At 43.4% G+C, this 12,771-nt stretch overlaps 1 long non-coding RNA gene across 1 annotated transcript; it reads right to left on the bottom strand.

Annotated features, from left to right (window-relative positions):
• Window positions 1-4,864: 4,864 nt before the first annotated feature.
• LOC129534567 (uncharacterized) lies at window positions 4,865-11,467 on the bottom strand. Its single transcript, XR_008681208.1, has 3 exons — window positions 11,375-11,467; window positions 11,099-11,164; window positions 4,865-5,026 (listed from the first exon to the last, which is right to left on the bottom strand). It is a non-coding gene; the product is annotated as an uncharacterized lncRNA (long non-coding RNA).
• Between the last annotated feature and the right edge of the window lie 1,304 nt (window positions 11,468-12,771).

Genomic DNA, 12,771 nt, shown 5'->3' with positions numbered 1-12,771 from the left:
AATAAATTTCTGTTCATTTTAATTTACCCAGTCTGTGCTGTTGTTATAGCAGCATAAAATGGACTGACAGCTTGTCTAAAGTCACATAGCTAGTAAGTTGCAGAGCCAATATGGAATAGAATCTCTTATGTCACAAGACTTGAGGACAAGAAAAGATTTGTATCCAAGACCCCATGCCTTTCCCCAAGGCCTGAGTTTATTGCTGTCTGCTTTTAAAAGTCAAATTTAGCTTTTCTTGAACAGACAGGTTTAAGTAATATGTTTTATATTGTAGACTATTAATCTATTACAGTGATTTCATCAGTCTGTGAAATAACCATCTACATAATGTAAATTTTATAGCCACCTCTCCAAATCAAATCCACAAGCATTCCATGGATTCTGGGCACCCTGGGGTTCAGTGCCCCCAGAATACACAAGGGACAGTCTCAGGGGACAAATCTGTGGGAGAACTGTTTGCTGGGTGCTGGAGGAACATAGCTTCTACCCTGTAGACAAAACCCAGAACCTATCCCAGGCAAAGGGCAAAGCGGAGACCACTGCCTGCAATAACTGCAGCTCCCACCCCCAGCCCTTTGGACTCTTTCATGCCAGACTCTCAGAGCCTTCCTCCTCCCAGGCCCTAACTGTGACCTTCCCTCCACCCATCAGAGTGGAGCATCTCAAACTCAGACAAACTCCCAAAGATCATCTCCTAACAAGTCTCTCTGCTTCACTTCTTGCCTCCCTTCAGTCACAGCCTGTTAATATGCAAGTCATATCATGTCTCTTTTTAGCTGGGAAAAATCCAATGGCTTCTTGTTGCAGATTGAGTTTTCTGGAACAGACTATGCAAAGCAATTTAATGTGAAGAATCTATATTTGGGAGTGCCTTCAGATCAATATCTTTGGGGAAGGAAGAATACAAGATTGGGGGAGGGAGAAGTTAAGCTGCAATGCACATCCAACCAATGACAGCCTCAGCCATCTCCACAGAGACTCTGGACCATTCTCTTCAGGGACATCTCACTTTTTTTTTTGTCATCCTCCCAACCTCCACTATCATAGAAAGAAAGATGCAGACACAAGATTCACACAATTTCCTTCCTTCTCATTATCCCAGAGCTGTGTCACACCAACAGACAGGACAATGTGACTGTTGTCTCATTAATTCTCTGATTTCATGTCTCCATGTCAATTAAATGTTTTCATATTGCTATCTGACAGCTGAGGAACAATATCAGTTCAATGCATTAAGAGGAAAGTAATTAAATATTTGTTCTGGGGTAATTGTATATAAATTGTATGACAATTGAGCTGGTGATGTAATTAATAAATTTTAATTGGAAGCCCTTTTACAATCAATGTTTAATTTATTAACAACTGTTTTGGCTTAAGTGCAAATTAAATGCTTGTCATTGGTCATCCACACCCATGAGTGCAGAACCAGCCCACTTTCTGGCTGGCTGTTATAAAACTTCTCTGCTACCAGACAGCTATGTAAGTTCCAGCAAGTCTTGAACCCTTTGGGGGACTCAGTTTTATTATCTGCAAAATAGGAATGTTGAAGAATTGTAGTGATAACTAACATGAATCTGCTGTGAATTGGATACTGTTCTAAACACACTGTGGGAAACTCATTACATGTGAATAACTCATTTAGTCCCAACAACAATGCTATAATTAGGTGCTGCTTTTATTACCCTCATTTTGTAGAAGAGGAAACTGAAGTACAGAGTAACTTTTCCAAGGCAGTGGAGGAAAAGGGATTTGGCTCTGGAGCTCAACCTGTCAACAGGTAAGACCTACTATCTCTCATTATAATTTCTAGCCCCAGTCCTTCAGACACCCAAAGCATTTCATCCCATCATCATTATTCATCCCTGCCTGGCACAAAACCCTTTGTATAGTTCAATTCTTGGCTTTGACATTTTCTGACTTGCCATTAACACCAATAATGGCCTGCCTCACCAGCTCCCACAGACTCCCTTTACCTGTGAGTATGGGTTAGATTATGCTGTGATAACTAGCAGTCCCAAAATATAAATGGCTTACAACAACACAGGTTATTTCTCACTGTTTCTTGTCCAGTGTGAAAAATTATGGGACTTGTAAACAAATGTTTTGCCCTATTTTCTAAACTTACCACCACCCACTTTCACCTTTGTTCCATGCTGTTTTCACTCTAGGATTCAGGCTGACAGAGAAGGCCTACATTACTGAACTCATAACAAAGGGAAAAGAAAAGTGAAAAAGCAATAGCTGCTTCTGAGAGCTTCTGCTCAGAAGTAACGCATAAGACTCTGGCTCATATTTACTGGTTAAAACAAGCCACGTGGCTACCCCATAGTTGAATACAGTGAAGATTTTTAATCCCTCTGCAGGCAGGAGCACCCAAAGCCATATCACCAAGCCTGTCAATGGGAGTTGAAGGGAGTATCATTTTCCACTGGATTGTGGGGGGAGGAAGGAGCAAATATTTCAAACAATAATAGAACCCACCATACACCCCTTCACTGTGCATCCTTGCTTTCTGCCTTGAGCTACATCATCATCACCTTGCCGGTGGACTCCTGCAGCACTACTCCAGGGTATAAAATTCTTTCCTTCTTATTGAAATGCTGTCTGGAAGGGCTTGGGGAATAGCCCACTATGATGATCTGAAGTCTAGAAAACAGAGCCAGCTGTTTCTTTGTAATTCCCAGCATCTCCCTACATGATACTTAAGTGCCCTTCTCCCTGACCTCCTTCCTTTTCTGCCTTCTTCCTATTCCCAGATCCTTGCCTCCCTTCTGCCAGGGCCTGCATGATAAAGGCTAGGAAATTTCCATCAGTTCTTTCTTCATCTTGTCAGAGGCACACAGTTCCTATAGGCCCCCTCGGGAGAAGACTGGATGATCAGAGATTTCGTAAAGAAGCATCTGTCAGATCAGTAAATGTCTCTCTCAGTGAAAATGATGATTTTTCAGAGAATAATAAGCTGGATCCCCAATGATGGCTATATCACCTTCACCTCCTGATATGGTTTAGATCTGTGTCTCTGCCCAAAGCTCATGTCAAATTATAATCCTCAATGTTGGAGGTGAAGCCTAGTCGGAGGTGATTGGATCATAGGGGTGTATTTCTCATGAATGGCTTAGCACCATCCTCTTGGTGCCATTCTCATGATAGTGAGTTCTCATCAGACCTGGTTGTTTAATAGTGTGTAGCGCCTCCTCCTTCCCTTTGTCTCTTGCTGCTCCAACCATGTCACCTGCCTGCTTTTCCTTCGTCTTCCACCATGATTGTAAGTTTCCTGAGGCCTCCCCAGAAGCTGAGCAGATGCCAACATCATGCATCCTGTACAGCCTGCAGAACCATGAGCCAATTGAACCTCTTTTCTTTATAAATTACTCAATCTCAGGTGATTCTTTATAGCAATGCAAGAGTGGACTAAGACACCTCCCTTCCTGCCAATCAGGGGAGTATAAGAAAGAATAAAGCATAAAAAGGATAAAAGGGTCAGAGACCTCTGCCACCTGTTTCTCAGCTATTTTCTTCAGGCCTAACCCCAATTAGGAATTACCATATTTCTCCTCTCCTCTTTGCTTCTCTCTCTTTCCTTTACTATGGCTCTTCCCATTCCCTTTGATCCTATTTTAAGCTTTTTATACTCACTTCTCATTTTCACAGTTCCCCTTCCTCCATTCCCCACATCTGCCCTTCAACCATCTCCATTTTTTCCCTTCTGGTCTCTCTCTCTCTTCTCTTTATAGAGGATGATTCTGGGAGAGAGAATGGCAGAGGAAGAGAGGGTCTTAGTTCTTGCCTCAGCTCAGCCACTAACTCTCAGTGTGGTGCTGAGAAAGCTACTGGGGGAAATTTTAGAGTCCGTCTCATCCACTGCTATCTCCCAGCACCTGGCCTGGCATATAGTAGGTACTCAATAATTGTTTCCTGAATAAATGAGTATCTGAATGAATGGATGGATGGAGTTGCCTCTAAAAAGCTCTCCAAGAAGGCTTGTAGCTCTGAGGTTTCATGATTCTATAAAATTTCCACTTCCAGACTGTCTTTTGGAACTGACAGGGCAGAGATACTGACTCAAATAGCAGTAAATGTGCAAGTGATTTTATACCTAATTGACAAACTAAATGTAGATAAATCACTGGGACCAGATGGCGCTCGCTGGAGAGTAGTGAAGGAACTCAAGGGTGAAATTGGGGAATTGTTGGCCAAACGTGTAAAGTGCTCATTATAAAGGGACGTGGTGCCAGAGAGCTAGAGAGAGCGGCTGTGCCTCCACAAAGGACCCTGGAAAGTGTTGAACAGTGAGACTGGCTGTGAAACCCAGCAAGTTAGCCAAATTTAGAATAAAGAGTAGCATCACTAGCAAAACCAGCACGCCAGGGAGGAAGACTACTTGGTTCTATAAGAGGAAACCATTCCGGGCTAAATCTAGAATTATATGTAGAGACACATATGGTTAGTGGCTGAAGGAGAGAAGGACATGCCATTTCGAAATATGCTGGATGGGCATATTGAGTATTTCAAGTTGAAAACATTGGAGAAATTGTAGTTTCAGAAAGGGCAAGCTAACTCGTCTCTTCCTGCATTTAGCAAGCTGTAAAGATTTCTCCGGGAGGGGTACCCTCCCCATGTCAGGGTGAGAAAATGGCCCTTATGAGCAGAGACTGAGAATTGGGGGCTGCAACAGACCTGAAAAGAGACACTTAATGACGTAACCCTTATCATCCCACTACTTTTCGACCTTCCCCCATACTTCTCCCAGTGAGTCCTCTAGAAATGTATTTCTATTAGCCAGATCCCCTTTGTCCTGTTATTTTTTTCTCAAATTTATTGTTCTTTGTCTAAAGAGTATAAAAGCATCTTCCTTTGGTAACTTCTTGAAATTTACTCTTTTGCGAAGATCCTCATGTACATGAAAAACTAATGAAATTTGCTTGCTTTTCTCTCTTCAATCTGCCTGGTGTCAATCTGGTTTCTAGATCCAGCCAAAGAGTTCACATAAGAGCTAAAGAGGTGTTAGAGGTGATCCCTGGATCCCCTACAAGGCAAAAGGAAGCCAGTGGAGGAAATACATTTAGGTTCTCAGAATTAATGTGCTAAAATCATTTTAAAATGCAAAACAAACCAAATCATCCAAGATTAAGATGATATCTTAGAAGAAATTCTGATTTAAGTTGGGGAACTATATGGGATTAATTTTTTTTAATTTTTTTTTTTTTTTTTGAGACAGGGTCTTGCTCCATCACCCAGGCTGGAATACAGTGGCATGATCATAGCTCACTAACCTCAAATTCTCAGGCTCAAGCAATCCTCCTGCCTCAGAGCCTCCCAAGTAGCTAGGATTACAGGTATGCAACAACCACACCAGGGTAATTTTTAAAAAATATTTGTTGGAAACAGTCTCATTATGTCACCCAGGCTGGTCTCAAGGTCTTGGCCTCACACGATCTTCCCACCTCGGCCTCCCAAAGCATTAGGATTCCAAGTATGAGCCACTGTACTCAGCCACTAATAATTATTTATAATCATAAAGGTTGCTTCGACTTTTCAAAGACACTCCTGAAAAGTTGAAATTTTCAAAAATATTGTGAAATTAGCAGAAAAAATTATTAATTGTAATTTGAAAATTGATACAGAGAAAATAAATGACACCCAAGTCACACAACCAACAGGTAGAAAGTCTTAAAACTAGAATACTGGTTTCCTAACTCCCAATTATGTGTTATCTTTTAAATGAGACATTTAAGAGCTTGATACCCACAGATCATTCTATTAAACGTTTTTGTTAATGAGGAAGTGGACGATCAGTCATCCATTGCCACAACAGTGCTATGTAACAAACAACTGGAAAAACTTAGTGGCATACAACAATAAGCATATATTGCTTATGTGATAAATGGGGTCAGTTGTGGGTGGGCTGCTTCGTTCACATGTCTTCTGCAGCTGAGGGGCAACTCATCTAGGCCAGGCTCATCTGGTTCAGCACTATTATTCCATGTGTCTCTCATTCACCTCCTGCAGCCAATGGGCTGGCCTGGACACATTCTCAAGGTGATTGCAAAGGCACAAGAACATATGTGAGAATACACAAAACTTCTTAAGATCCAGGCTTGGAGCTGGCACACCATCATTTCTGCCTTATTCTCTTGGGTAAGGCATGCCACCAGGTCAATCCCAGGGTCAAGGGGGTGGGACCATTTAATCTACCCAATGAGGGAAGCCACTGCAATGTTACATGGCAAAGAATAAAGACTTGGGGCCATTACTACAAGCAGTCATAGAGGGCAAGTGCAGCATCATCTCTGAGTCTATAAATGACTCTAAGCTATCAGTGAGAGTTAAGTGCTAAGCAGAAAACTATATTCAGCAGGATATGTGCATCTTCTGGATAGGGAGAAAAGTAACAAAAACTTTAGTGTGAGTATATTAAGATTAGGTTCAGCTGAAAGTAATAGAACAACCCTAAGTAACTGGCTTAAACAAGATGGAATTTTAGTTCTCTCATGTAAGTATGGAGGTGAGTATCCTAAGCTGGTATGGGAGCTTTGCTTTATGAAGCTTTTAGGTTCCTTTAGCTCTCTGCCCCCCCATCCCTAGGATGTAGAATGCTCATACAAAAATACCCATATCTCCACAAACTTGCTTGCCATTTTAAATAGCCAAAGTAGCAAAAAAATGCATCTATTGCTACCTTCCAAATCTCACATAAGTGCTTCTGGTAGGAGGTGCAGAGAATTAATACACATCCAGAATCTTGGTTGCAAAGGAGTCTGGGAGAAGTAGTTTTAAGCTTTCTAGGATTTGCAGTAAAGGAAAATACTAGAAGTTGAGAATGTATGCTGAGAGCCACTTAGCTGAATGCATCATACTTTGTAAAGAAGGAAGGGACATTACAAGGGGAGGGAACAGTTTTTGAAAGGATGGAGTTACAAAAGAGTATCATAGGTTTGAAGAACCACATTCCCCTGGATGGCTGTAAAGTGCCAAAAGTTGGGCAATTGCTGCTTTCTCTGCCTTTTCCTCACCACAAAATATTGACATTAAGATTCGTTTCATTGAGAAGTGGGGGAGATGGAGGGTGGCTTTCTTGTCACCTATTATTCATGTCCTGGAGGGCTAGGGAGAGCACAGACAGGGCTAGGGAGGTAAAGAACAAGGAGTTTCATCGAATCACTGTGATCTTCCCTAACCTGCCCACGTGGAGCTCTCTGTACCTCGGAGAGGAACAAATAAATGCAGAGGTACATACATTATTAAGTGTAATTACATTGTTACTTATAGGTTCAATTAAATACTCTGGACATTTTTATAACAATTTGAGGTGTGATGCATGGAGTAATGGCATTAACCTTTAATCATAGTTCTTCCCCTTCAAAATTCAGTAATGACCCTATTAATTAGTAATGAAATGATTCAATAGGAATAGAAGGCACCAGCTGATGCTTCCTTTTACTTGGTCATCTCCCTAGATTTAAATGTGGCCTTTTGACCTTCCTCTCTAAAGGAAACACATCTTGGGGTGTGGGTGTGGGGTGGGGGGATGGTGGTGAGGGGGAAATGCAGAATTTTCTCCAGCCTCCTCTCTCCCAGGGGCACAAGGCAGAGAAATGGATAGAATGAGTATTGTGTAATCTGGTATATGCAGTGTTCAATCCTGGGATGTTTATTTGCTCCTTTGGTTATTGATAATTTTCTCTTCTGGGGACCAGTATTTGGGGATGCAGGGTGATAATGAGTTATGCAGTTCTGAGCAGCTCTGGCGCCTTACTGGAAGCAGCTCAGTCCTGACCATCCCTTCTACTCATTGCCTGCTCCCACCTCCCAATGCCCTCCCAGAATCTCAATGGGCTTTCAGAGGCTACATTCACCCTCATACGCTGTGATGTCTGAGGCTGACACACTGTGCTTCCACATGGTCATCCATCTGCTCTTCCCTATAGTTTGATCTAGGTTTACTGGGGTCCCATCTGTGTCCAGAACTATGAGAAGCACTGAGACAATGAAGGCAAGTATCATTGTCTTCAGAGAACACTGTCAAATTCACCCATAAACTGTGATGCAATAACGGACTTACAATTACTATAACATAGAGAAAAATGGGTCTAGAAGAAGCTGAGAAGAGAGGCAGCTGCCTCAGCCTGGTGGACAGTTTCATGGAGGGCTTCCTGGAGAAGGTGACACCCAAGCTGAGTCTTTTAGGTTAAGTGAACACCTGAAGAAATGGGCAGGGGCAGGTATTCCAAGCATAGGATACACTGTGAGAAGTGAAACCGCCCCTTGATGCTCCTCTGTATCATTAATCCAGGGTAGTGCCCCATACATTGCCATTCACCATAGGCTCACCTGTACACATGGAGATCACCCCAGAGTCTGCTTGCTTGCCACTCTCCACCCCAACCCAGTTCCTGACTCTTGGATCTGGCTTGGATTCAACATCACGCTCTGGCCCCTGTGGCCTCTGTGCCTGTATCAGAGTTCTCTGGTCAGGAACCTGTGGTTACAATCAGTGACTCCCATCAGGGTTCTCCCTACCAGCTTGGTCTGCCCTGCTTCCTTGCGTGGTTCACCTTCTGTAGTTCCTGCTCTCTTGAGCTCCATCTCTAGCTTGGACTCACCAGTTAGCCCAACCAGCTACCTCCAATTTGAAGAGACAGGACCACACCACAGTATGTCAGCCCACATATATATTGTGCCAAGAGTCCATCTAGCCACCCAGCTGCCCCTCACCCCCATTCTATACCTATTGTAACTCCTTGGCCTGACATATCTCTGGCATATGCCCTCTTTTCAATTCTTCAGGATGGATCAGACTTACAGAGCTGTCTTGGTATTAATTAAAATACACGTTTAGCTGCTTGAACTGAAAGACTGACTAATAATGGCTTAAACAACATAGTTGTTTATTTTTCTGTCATATAGATGTCTCTGTGACTCATCTAGACATCTCTGTGACTCCTCTAGTGCTGGCAGGCTGCTCCATAGTCACTGGAACCAGGCACCTTTTATCAAGCTGCAGCTCCTGTCTGGTGGGTCCAGATGACTGCCCCAGCTATGCCCTCTCAGGGAATGCAGGGCCACTCCTTTTAAGGACAGAGAAGGTAATCTGCTCACATCTCTTCTGCCTGTACACCAAACATCAGCACTGATTCATAAGGTGCACAGAGGCTGGGAAATATATTCTGGTGGCCAAGTGTGCCCAATTATACATTTTATGCAAAAAGAGAAAAATGAGTTTGCATGGACAAGTGGTAGACTCTGTCATCATCTTTATAAATCTGCAACTCTGGGCCTCCCAGGACTGATCAGGATCCAGAAGCCCTGATAATCTTTTGCCTCCAGCTTCTCAGTCTCTCTTCTCACCTTCAGTTGTTCATTCATTCAAAATATATCCACAACTATTAATAGAAAGTGCTAGGCCCTGGGGTTTGGTCATTTCCCTGAAGTTACCCATTGTTGCAAGAACAGACAAGTTATGGATATAATTGCAAAAGTTGTCTAAAAACGAGTTGTCCCACTTCATAAAAAGGGTACAGATAAAAGGCTGCAGGAATTCAGAGAATGGAGAGTTCTTTCTGGAAGTATCAGGGACCTTCATGGAGGAGGTGATGGTTAGTTGGGCATCAGAGGTCAAGTATGATTTGCAGGCTCATGCATTGGGTTGGGTGACACTTCACTTTTCTTGATAGAGCTTTTAGCAAGGATGCAAGGAACATGTGTCTTCCCTGCAGTTGAGAAACCAGGCACGGCAGGGAGAAAGACAGCCACCCCAATAGGCTCTGATGCCTGCAACAAAGCCATCTGTCACTGAAGGAGTTCAAGGAAGATCACAGAATTTGGGCTAAACCCTATGCTAGGCTCTCTGCAGACCTAGGCATAGGCCCTGGCTTCAAGCTGTTTATAATCTTAGGGTTTACAGTGGCAGCTGGATAATTGTTAGCTGTTCTTATTCATTATTATCATTAAGGAGAAGAAAAGAAGAGAGAACTTTTGTTAAGTGCTTAACAAAGGGTATAGCTACCCTGGAAGAGAAATTATTGTTGTGGATTGATGTGATCAGGGTGATAGAATCTCAGATGATCCTTGAAGGATGAGGATTTTGAAAAGTGAAAACGAGTCCATGAGGAACTGTGAGGCAAACAATGCTCAGCGGAAATGGATGTTGTAGCCCCAGGGGTCACTTGTATCTTAGTTTGGATTCTCCAAAAGCAGAGACTGAGAAAAGACTTGTGTGCAGGGAGTTTACATAGAAAATAATCCCAGGGAGCAGGAGCAAAGGACGGGGGAAGTAAATCAGGGAAGGAGGGAAACACATTAATGATGTGCTGCTCAGTGGGCCCTGCTGCAAGTCCCTTGTCACCGGGCCCTTATGCAGTGCATCTCAGCCCCGCACAGTGGGTGACAAGAGGAGGAGGCCTTGATTCCTATCGCTACTGGTCAAGGGTGTTAATTCCCCAGGAGCTGTCAAGTTGTGCCCATCAGGGTGCCCAGTGGTTCCCTACAGGCATCCCATACCTCAGCACCAGAAAAGCTGGAGGGCAGGAATCCAGGGTGTGCAATGGAGGCAAATGTGAGGCAGTGTCAGGGTGCACAGACACGAAGGTGCTCTAGGCCTGCATGGAACAGGCCACTATGGCTGGGGCTGGGGTGGGGGTGGCCAAAGGAATAAGAAGCGGTGCCCAAGAGGTATTCAATTCCAGAAGCTGGAGAAATTCCTCTGAAATGAGAGCATCTCAAGTGTCTATAGATTGGGGACAGTAATTCAGCTTGTACAGACAACATGAGCAAGAAATAGGGGAAAGACTGGGGAGAAGAAATGGAAGAGAGGGTAATATATGTGATGTGCCACCACCCCTCCATGATTTACACTAGACCACCTCCAATGAGAGGGCTAAAGTGTGTGACTACAGGGATGGTAAGGAAAAATGGTGGTAAGAAAGGGGGTGCTGTACCCCTCCTAGACACATGCCCAGAGATAAGGGAAGCCCTAAGGGGCAGAGAAGGCAAGGATGGCATTAAGAGCCAGAAATAAATACTGAACAGTGGGTGAAACTGTAGCATTTTCTGACATGAGAACAGGTTCGGTTCCCTTTCTGGGGCTCAGCTTCCTTACCTTAGAAGGGTTGGATCCATGTTCCATTCTCACTTCAGAATCACTGACATAAATTCTTCAGAGTTCCTGGAGCCAATACAGTCAGGAGATATAAGCTTTGAATAGTGTCCAGAGCCATGTGTCTTGAACTGATCTTTATATAAAATTATGTTGATATGATTTGCAAGGTGGTAGGAGGGGGTTCACTTGGCAGGAATAATATTTCATGCAAAAGTTTGGAAGTTTAAGGAGGAAGAGGATGGCACATTAATAAGAACTAATAGTGATTGCACTTACTGTGATCCAGACACTATTCTGAGCCCTTTATATGAGTTCATTTTCTTAAACCCTGTGACAACCCCATGAGGAAGATGCATCTGGGAGGTGTGCCTGGAGAGAAGGAAGCATAGAAGAATAAAAGAATTGGATTGTATTTCTCATTGGGTGATCAGATAGCAATTTGTTTCTTACCTCTGGGTCTGTTTCCTAATGTGCAAAATACAGCTAGGTGCACCACTGGTGCAGATTAGTACTCCTCTTCAGAACAACATTTTCCAGAGCATCTGGCCCATAGTAGTTGCTCAATTAGTGGTACACAAGCAAGCAAGCAAGCGAGTGAGCAAGAGAGACACTTTGGCTACATAAATATTGAAAGTTCCAGGATTTTTCAATGCTTGACTGAAAGTAAGAGGAAGAAATGTTTAAAATCAGAACCATCCTCAACTCCAAAATATATTAGCTTCGCTTGCCCATAGCATTTTATGTATTTATCAAACAAATATCTACAGGGTGCCACACTGCTAGCTTCAGGGAAGGCAACACTGAGCCAGGCAAAGTCACTGATGTCACAGAAATTAGTCTTTATGGGAGGTGTCATTAATCAAACAGCCCTGTATGTAAATGAATAATTGAAAACTAATGTGTTATGAAGGCAAAATTCAAGAGTCATGGGAGGAGACTTAGAGGAAACTGTTTGGTGTAAAAGGGGCAGGGGACAGTGGATACTCAGAGGAGGTGACATGAAGAATGAGTTGGAGGTGCCAGGTAAAGAGCTGAGGGGAGAGGAGGGTATTCTAGGAAGGAGGGCAAGGTCAGGTTTTTACTTCCACCTAAGAGTTGTTACAAGAAGCGAGGATAGAGTGGAAGTCAGATCCTTAATCCTGAGTGTGTGGGGAAAGCCACTGAGCAAGTTAGGTAGCTAGGAGGGTTGGCACTATCTTTAAAATGTCACCCTGGTTTGAATGAGGAGAAAGATTAAAAGGAAAGCAGTGAGGATAGCAAGATTTTGCAAATCTTTGGGCAAGGCACAATTGTGCCAAATATCATCTTTTTGCCTCTCCAGATTCACTCTCGACCCTTCTGTGTCTTGGGAAGCTGACCTTGACTTCCATCAATGGGCTCCTGTCCCCTCTGGCTTCCACTTAGGTTTGGTCCAGAGGGAGCACCAAAAGGCAATAGGAGGGAGTAGAGTAAGGTTGAGGTATTTATCCCTCACCTCAAGTCGATGCAGGCAGGCCATGTCCCTTGCTTCCTTAAGCTGAGGTTGCAGCTTGGAATTACAGCTTTGTAAATTGTCCCTTTGTTAACTTCTCAACAAATTACCCAATTTGAGTGTGCCTTCTAGTGTCCTGCCAGGATCCTAACTGATAGTGACGGGGGATTGAACTAAGGTGGTGACTGTGGAGTTGGAGAGA

This window comes from Gorilla gorilla, chromosome 5 (genome assembly GCF_029281585.2).
Source record: "Gorilla gorilla gorilla isolate KB3781 chromosome 5, NHGRI_mGorGor1-v2.1_pri, whole genome shotgun sequence".
NCBI classification, from domain to species: domain Eukaryota; kingdom Metazoa; phylum Chordata; class Mammalia; order Primates; family Hominidae; genus Gorilla; species Gorilla gorilla.
This window is presented reverse-complemented; position numbering and strand designations above follow the sequence as displayed.